Source organism: Halichoerus grypus, chromosome 1, assembly GCF_964656455.1.
Source record: "Halichoerus grypus chromosome 1, mHalGry1.hap1.1, whole genome shotgun sequence".
NCBI lineage: Eukaryota > Metazoa > Chordata > Mammalia > Carnivora > Phocidae > Halichoerus > Halichoerus grypus.
In genome coordinates, this window is record NC_135712.1 from 207,871,696 (window position 1) to 207,880,771 (window position 9,076).

The following is a 9,076-nucleotide window of genomic DNA, read 5'->3' on the forward strand; positions in this document are numbered from 1 at the left end:
GGGGAGACAAGATGCCTTCTAAACCAATGGTGGAGAATCAGCTTGTCTAGAGTCAGTGATGACTGGGGAAGGCATCCAGGTCTGGCCACAGGGATGCGAGAGGTCACGGCTGTCTCATGCACTTCCTGAAAGGGTTTCCGATTCCCCTTGCTGAAGGGGAGGCACTGTCTTGGGCCCGTTAACGGATGCACTGTGAGGGCACCCTGGACAAGAATGCGGATCTCTGAAGGGCCTGCTTGTTGGAGGCACCCCCTAAGTGTGTTAAGTCCCGATTGGTAGAAGCATCGGTCTGTGTTGCCAGGCCCCATGTTAGCCCTGGTGATCTGACTCAGCTCACAAAGACATTTCCCATTCCTGGACAGCCTGGCAGGCTTGCAGAGGGCACCCAAGGCTAGGCCTCAGTCCACCATAGGTCATGGTCACAGAGGGTGCCTCCCATAAGTTTTCTTAGTTCCTCTTTGGAGTCTGGGACTGGCTTGGGCTGGGTGGAGAGGGATAAGAGGGGGACCCCAGCCAGCCATGGTCCCATGGGGGGCCAACTTTAGTATGTTCCAAACTTTTTTTTTTATTTTTTTTTGAAGATTTTATTTATTTATTTGACAGAGAGAGACACAGTGAGAGAGGGAACACAAGCAGGGGGAGTGGGAGAGGGAGAAGCAGGCTTCCCGCAGAGCAGGGAGCCCGATGCGGGGCTCGATCCCAGGACCCTGGGATCATGACCTGAGCCGAAGGCAGACACTTAATGACTGAGCCACCCGGGTGCCCCTGTTCCAAATTTTCTAAGTCTCCAGGCTGAACATGCTAAGGACACCCTGGGAAAGTTCACTGGGCCCAGCCACTATCCTGCATGAGGCCTGGTTGTCCGATGGGCTTTCTGGAAATTTTTCTGAATCTCATTAGTGTCCTGGGCATGGGTCATGTCTGGCCAAGGAAGCCTAGGAAGATGCTCTGGGCATAGCTGTGGTCTCATGTGGCTTCCATGCATTTGGAGCATCTCACAAAATGTTTTCTAAGTACCCTCTGGAGGGCACCCAGAGCCGGGGTGCAACCCAGCGTGGGTTCAGTAGTAATTCGCTAAGGCTGCCCTAACAAAGTACTATTCCAAACTGGGCCCCTTAAACAGAAATTTGTCTGACAGTTTAGGAGACTAGATGACCTCGTTCATCTTAATTAATTATGTGTGCAATGACCCTATTCCCAAATAAGATCGCGTTCTCAGGTACTGGAGGTTAGGACTTCAACATATAAACTTTAGGGGACACAATTCAACCCATAACAGGTTCCAGGCATTGGAAGCGCTCCCTGTGGTTTTCTTAATCCCCTACCACAAGTTGGGACTGGCTCGGGGCAGAAAGGGATAGCCGTGAATAGCCCTCGGGCTGCCCCACATCTTGGGGTCCCACTGTTCAGATAAGCCTTCCCCGAATGTCAATGAAAAGGAGGACCAGTCCAGGCAGAGCAGGAAGCTCAGGGAGGGTAGGTACCCCAGAACCCTGCATGGGACTGCTGCTTGGCTATAGGAGGTTGCCCGCAGTGTTTCTAACTCTCCCTCTGCTGTTTTTGGGGTGCATCCAAATACCAGGCCCTACACGAGACCATGGCTGAACTCTCAGCACCTTCCCCCAAACCCGCTGGTCGCTGGATATGCATGCAGATTTTTCTAAGTCCTCCTCCTCTACATGTCTGTCCTTCTGCCAGGCCCATAATGTTTTGATTACTGGAGCTTTAAGTTTTGAAATCGGGGAGTGTGAGACCTCCACCTTTTTTCTTTTTGAAGATTGTTTTGGCTATTGGTGGTACCTGGAGATTCCATGTGAATTTTATTTTATTTTTAAAGACTTTATTTATTTGAGATAGAGCAAGAGTGAGAGAGAGCACAAGCAGGGGGAGCAGCAAGGGAGAGGGAGAAGCAGGCCTTCCACTGAGCAGGGAGCCCGATGCAGGACTCGATCCCAGGACCCTGGGATCATGACCTTAGCTGAAGGCAGATGCTTAATGACTGAGCTACCCAGGCACCCCCCTTAGACCACTTTTCATGCCTCTACACCAAAAGCTTAGAGTACCTTGGTTACTTTTGTTGTGTAACTAATTAGTTTATAGATTATAGCAAGGGTCAGCATCCAGTGACCGACACGCCAAATCTGGCCCTCCACCAGTATTTGTAAATCAACTTTAACTGCGTATGTTCACATAATATTCATGGCTGTTTATAAGCAAGACAATGGCAGAACTGAGTAGTTGTGACAGAGATCACAGAGATTGCTCAGATGAGCAAATCTAGTATCTGGCTCTTTTGCAGAAAGTCTACCTGCTTCTGATTTAGAACTCCTGGCACAGAGGAGATGCTTCAAAATTAGAACTGCATTAAGAGCACGATCTCTGAGCCAAATGGTATGGGTTTGAATTCAATCTTTTATCATTTACTAGCTTTTGTGACTAAAATTCATTGCAATCACTTGCTTTTTAAAAAGGAAATATAGCTACTTTGTAGAATTTGCTCAAGTTTTACTGTATTAATCTATGGGTACTGAGTAATTTCCATAAAACAATGGAAATGCTGTCTGATAGCACACTCTGCAAGGTGGGGGCTGGGCAGATAGGATTAGATAGGCGTTGGTGTTGCTAGTTGCTGGCCTGTTATTAACAAGGCTATGTCGTCATTTAAACCAATCAAAAAAGGAAAGAAGCGAAACCCCTGGTCTGATTCAGAATCAGATATGAGCAGTAACGAAAGAAACTTTGATGTCCCTCCACGAGAGAAAGAGCCACGGAGAGCAGCAACAAAAACCAAATTCACAGTGGATTTGGATTCAGATGACGATTTCTCAGATTTTGATGAAAAAACTCAAGATGAGGATTTTGTCCCATCATCAGATGTTAGTCCACTTCAGACCAAAGCTTCCCCCAAACATACTACCAAAGAACTGAAGCTGCAGAAAGTGCCACGTCAGTAATGGACCTTCATGCTGATGATGCAAGGACAGTGTGCAACTTCCTCCAGGTTCTCCTGCTGCTGATTTCCCAGCTGACGCTGAAATCCTAAACCCTGTTTCTACAGAGAAGGTGGCGGTGAAGAAGACGGCAGCAAAAAGTCAGTCTTCCACCTCCAGTACAGTGGCCAAAAAAAGGGCTGCACCAAAAGGGACCAAAAAGGACCCAGGCTTGAATTCTGATGTACCTCAAAAGTCTGATCCCCCCAAAACCAAAACTCGCCGCAAAAGGAAGCCATCCACTTCTGATGATTCCGACTCTAATTTTGAGAAAGTGATTTCTAAAACAGTCACAAAAAAGAAATCCAAGGGGGAGGGTGAGGACTTCCATCTGGACTTAGACTCAGCTGTGGCTCCTCGGGCCACATCTGGACGGGCAAAGAAACCTATAACGTACCTAGAAGAATCGGATGAAGATGATCTGTTCTAAAATGTGATATTTTTTTTTTTAAGATTTTATTTATTTATTTGACAGAGAGAGATAGCGAGAGCAGGAACACAAGCAGGGGGAGTGGGAGAGGGAGAAGCAGGCTTCCCGTGGAGCAGGGAGCCCGATGCGGGGCTCGATCCCAGGACCCCGGAATAATGACCTGAGCCGAAGGCAGACGCTTAACGACTGAGCCACCCAGGCGCCCCTAAAATGTGATAATTTTAAGTAATGGTCTTATTGAGCCCAAGACTGGTTTTAGAGTTACCTGAGTCCCGTAATTTCCTCCCCTCTGAATTTTGTTTGGGGAAGGTAGTTTTAATCCAGAACCATCAAAGTGAAGTATATAGAGCCCAAGTATCTATTACCATTTTATAATACTGTCAAAGTAGTGACCACCGTGGGCATTGTTTTCTTCTCTGCTTTGTCCATGTTTGGAGTGTCTTTTCTTTTGTCTTTAGAATCTGATTTTAAGTTCTGGGCTCTGGAGATAGTTGTGTGGTCACTTCAGCAAAACACAGTTTCTTGACCACTCATTAAGCTAAAATTGTTATAAATGTCTACTCTGCCTCTTTTCATACTTTCAGTAAATAAGAGATAGAGCATGATTAATTCTGTTTTACCTTAGTTTTATAGGTAATTTCCCATTAGATAGAACTTTATAGTTCTAGTACAAATACTCCCCACTCAGTCTTTTATGTGCTGAATTTTTGCTCAAGCAATGAGAAATTGCTCATATTCTTCGTATCCTTTTGAATATTAGCAGAGGCTGAAGAAAAATAGCCTGGCTGTCTCTGTATAACCTCAACACAGTCAATAGGGTGAAGGAAATTCGCGTTGTGACTATCTCAATTCTTGACTTGTCCCCTCGGGCTGTCTCCAAGTTCGAGTCTCCCAAAGAACAAATTTCTACGGAGGATTGGATTACAAAAAAGTCGGCGACAACATTCACTCAAAGATCTTATATCAAGGGCGCCTGGGTGGCTCAGTCGTTAAACGTCTGCCTTCGGCTCAGGTCATGATCCCAGGGTCCTGGGATGGAGTCCCGTGTCGGGCTCCCTGCTCGGTGGGAAGCCTGCTTCTCCCTCTCCCACTCCCCCTGCTTGTGTTCCCTCTCTCGCTGTCTCTCTCTGTCTGTGTCAAATAAATAAATAAATAAAATCTTAAAAAAAAAAAAAAGATCTTATATCAATGCCATCCATACTCAGCAGTGAGCGGTTCTATCCATTTTGAGAAATCTCCATAATTTTCAACTTACAAACTTTTAAAGATATTTCTGCATTTTTACATGTGTGTGAGTTGAGTGGTGTTTTCAATGTTTTTGTAAATATTTACTATGTTTTTCTATTTCACTTAATTTCAACAATTTTTTACTTTAATAAAATGTTCTAAACATTGCAAAAAAAAAAAAAACGAGGCTATGTTATTTTGATGTTGAACATAAACTCTCTTACAGACAACCCAAATCACACAGGTTCGTTCTCTGTGATGGAACAAGACCGTGAGGCCACTATCTTGCCTGTAACTGGATTATACAACAAAGTTGTCCAAGCCACAGAAATTACCAAGTGTCTCATTATTCTGGCACAAATGATTGACAATTAATTCTTCATCATTGGTTTTTATCCCCATTTCTAGATCTAATGATTAAGATACCCGATCATAGAATTACATTTACTTCCTAATATCATTAATCAATGTCCCAATTTCTTGAACTCCCTCCCCCTGCCAACCAACTAATGTAAGCCCAAATCACAGAATAAGTCCATCCTTCCTATTACCCTCTACTGAGATGCATCATGGTTCTTCATGGTGTATAGTCTCCACCATTACAATGAGTCAATAACTCAACTGTGTTCTACTATAACTGTGTTCCTGGTAATCTCTGGCTGTGTAGCATTGATGAAAGCAAGATAGAAGTTTCTACTAAAATAACAAGTCATTTTAATGGAAAAGATGTTAACTATATGGAAATAAAAGAATTTAACCTTAAAAATTGCTTTGGATCCTCGAAGAAATCAAAGAATTCAAACCACAAAAAAAGGAATTAAAAATCAAATAATAAAAAGAATTGAAAAAAACACCCTGAAGTAAATGAATATGAAAATAGAATATCAAAATTTACAGAACACACACAAAATTTTGAGGGTCAAAATTATAATTTTAAATACATTAGGAAGGAAGATCTAAAAATCAACAATAAGTTTCAACTTCAGTAAACTAGAAAAAGCACATCAAAAGTAAAATTAAAAAAAGGAAATATTAAGAAGCAGAAAAACATTAGAAGCAGAAATCAATGAAACACAACACCAGAATACCAAAAGAGAAAATCAATAAAACAATTGGTTCTCTGACAAGATCAAGAAAATTGATAAAATCAAAGCAGCACTAATCAAGAAAAAAAGAAGACACGAATAACAGAAATAGAAAAACAAGGAAACAAGTATACCCTCTCCAACCCACCCCCCAACAAAACCCACAAAACCCATACAAACCTACAAACATACCTGAGATTTTTAAAGCTATAAAGGAATCATATGAACAATTTTATCAAAAAGATTAACTTATTTGAAATGGACAGTTCCTAGCCATAGTCACACCTACTAAATCAACTCAGGAAGAAATAGAGATAGAAAATCTGAATAGGTCTCTATCAAGTTAAGAAGTTGAAGTAGTAGTTAAAAATCTTCACACAGGGGTGCCTGGGTGGCTCAGTCAGGTAAGCGTCTGCCTTTGGCTCAGGTCATGATCCCAGGGTCCTGGGATTGAGCCCCACATTGGGTTCCCTGCTCAGCCAGAAGCCTGCTTCTCCCTCTCCCACTCCCCCTGCTTGTGTTCCCTCTCTCGCTGTGTCTCTGTCAAATAAATAAATAAAATCTTAAAAAATATATATATTACTGGTTGATGGGAAGGAACTCTTAAAAAAAAAAACCTTCACACAAAGAAGAGCCATGGACCAGATAGCCTCACTGTTGGAATTCTAACAAACTTTAATGAAATACCAGGGCCACACTAATAAAAGAGGAGCAACTACATAATAAATCATTTTATCAAATCTAGACAAAGATATTACAAGAAAAAAAATGGCAGGAACCCTTTCACACGGTGCACTTGTGTCAAATCACTATGATGAACATTTTAAGTATACTTAAATTTTGTCAATTATACCTCAATAAAGCTGGAGGGGAAAAAAAGGACACCGAAACAGAAGTGGGTTTGGGTAGACTGAAGAAAGGTGAGGAAAAAACCAAAAAATCAGATGAATGACCTTCACAAACATAAAACCTCTTAAAATATTGGCAAATGAAATATGGCAAGACATATAAAGGTTTATACACTGACAAAGTGGAGTTTGTCCAAGAAGGCAAGAGTGGATTTGATTCTCACCAAATGCTATCTAGAAAGAAACTTCAATCTGATGAAACATATGAAAAGCCTACAGGTAACATCCTACTTAGAGGTGTAAGACTGAATGCATTCCCCCTCACTACTTCTATTCAGAGTTGTTCTGGAACACCTAGCTGAGGCAAGGCAAGGAAGAAAACTTAAAAGGAACAAAGATTAGAAAGAAAGAAGCAAAACTCTTATTTGCGGATGACACAATCTTGTTTGTAAAAATAACTATTGAATCTAAGGGGAAAAAGAAGTCTTTGAATAGCAAGGTCATAGGATCAAAGATCTAAGAATCAACTGTATTGCTATAGACTAGTAATGAAAAATCCAAAGCTGAAAGTAAGAAAATTCCATTCACCATAGTTTCAAAAGAAAAAAATACTATTCTGGAATGGCAGCATGAGGAGCTAGCTCTGTGGACCATCCCCCCCCCCCCCAGCAAAACAAATATAAATGGTAAGAGTCACTTTAAAAATCCAATTATCGTAAGGCTCTGGAAAGTGTCATAATGGCATATAACGAATAAACATGAATTCAATAAAACCTAAGAGTAAGGGGAGTGAGAGTCTGTGGCACTGAAACCACAACTTGCTTTCTGCCCCTCTCACGTCAATGATGCAAACACCACTCCGGGCAGGGGCAGCCAAGAACACAAGACTTCCCCTAATCCTGCTCTCAGTCCAGGGATCTATCTTCCTGGGAGGGGCAGGCACCAGCATTTGTCATTCCCTCCCAGCTACATATTGCAGAGGCTCATTTCCATCTGGCTGCCACTGATAGGAGTGGAGACCCCACTTCAGATGTGGCATGTTAAGAACACTGGAGCCCCAACTGTCCTGTCCCTAGCTCATTTATAGGGCAGAAGTTCTATGCCAAGAGGCAGGTCAAGAAGAGGCTGCCACCCACACCTAGTGTCTTTCTCCTAAAAGGGGGTTATTCAGGGGCTCAGGTGGTTATGCATCTGACTTTGGCTCACGTCATGATCTCGGGGTCCTGGGGTCGAGCCCTGCGTTGGGCTCCTGCATTCAGTGTGGAGTCTGCTTGTCCCTCTGACCCTCCCCCTGCTCGTGCTCTCTCTCTCTCAAATAAAATCTTTCCAAAAGGGGGAGGGTTATTCAGAGAAAAGCAGACCAATGTCCCCACCCATTATTCCAGAGCTGTGGCACAACGATTTTGTTCACAGGCAGAGGCAGTTCCTAAGAGCAGATAGCTCCGAAGCTCTCTCCAAAAGGGTTAAGTTTATTTGAAACAAATGGGTGGAATTTCATGACTAAGGGTGCTCTTGAAGACAATGGATGTTTTGATGGCAAGCCATGAAGCGGAAGCTAGTAGCTTCATGAGATCACTATATGAAACAAGCCAGCCAGCTAGTTTACTAGAGAACCAGGGAAAGATAAGGAAAGCCTGCTTGGGATTAGAACAAACCTCAAACCCTGGCCTCAAAAACTACTTCTACAAAGGGGCAGGAATGAAACTGGATCAGGCTCTGGAGCAATTTATGTCCCAGGGTACTGTTAAAAACAATAAAGCAACCAGTCTGCCATAACAGTGTGATGAGAGAAAAGAGACAGTCAATGAGAGAGCCCTGTCAAAACCAGTGATCCCATTGTGACTGTAAGCAAGCCCAGGGCTGTGCCCTCTGGAGAGCAACATCTGAGGCTCACATTGGAAAAAACAGATGTCACCAAAAAGTCAGCTAATCACAAAACCAATAAAACAAGCAGTCCTGAAAAGTATACAATCTAGAATGTCCAATTTTCACCTGAAAATGTATAATACATGTAAGTAAATGGAAATGATTGGCTTAAAAACGGAAAAAAGGCAGATAACTGCCTGAGAGATGATCTAGATGATAGATTTAACACAGACTTCAGGGCAGCCATTATAAATATGCTCAAAGAACTAAGGGAAACCATATTTAAAGAAGTAAAGGAGGGTATGATAACGATGTCACATTAAAGAATATCAACGAGAAGTTACAGATGGAGAGAGATTATGCAATCTAAAGAACAGATAAGAATGAAGAAAAATGAAAAGAGTCCTTGGAAAACGTGGAATACTAAGTACAAAAAATATATGCATAATGGGAATAGCAAACCGAGAAGACAGAGAAAGGAGGATATTCCACCATTGTTGGTTCAAATCAATTCTCCGCCCCTTCCTCTCCCTTTTCTCCTTCTGGGACTCCCATAATGTGAATATTGGTCGGTTTAATGGTATCCCAGAAGTTCCTTGGCTTACTTTCCTTTATTCTTTTTTTCTCTGC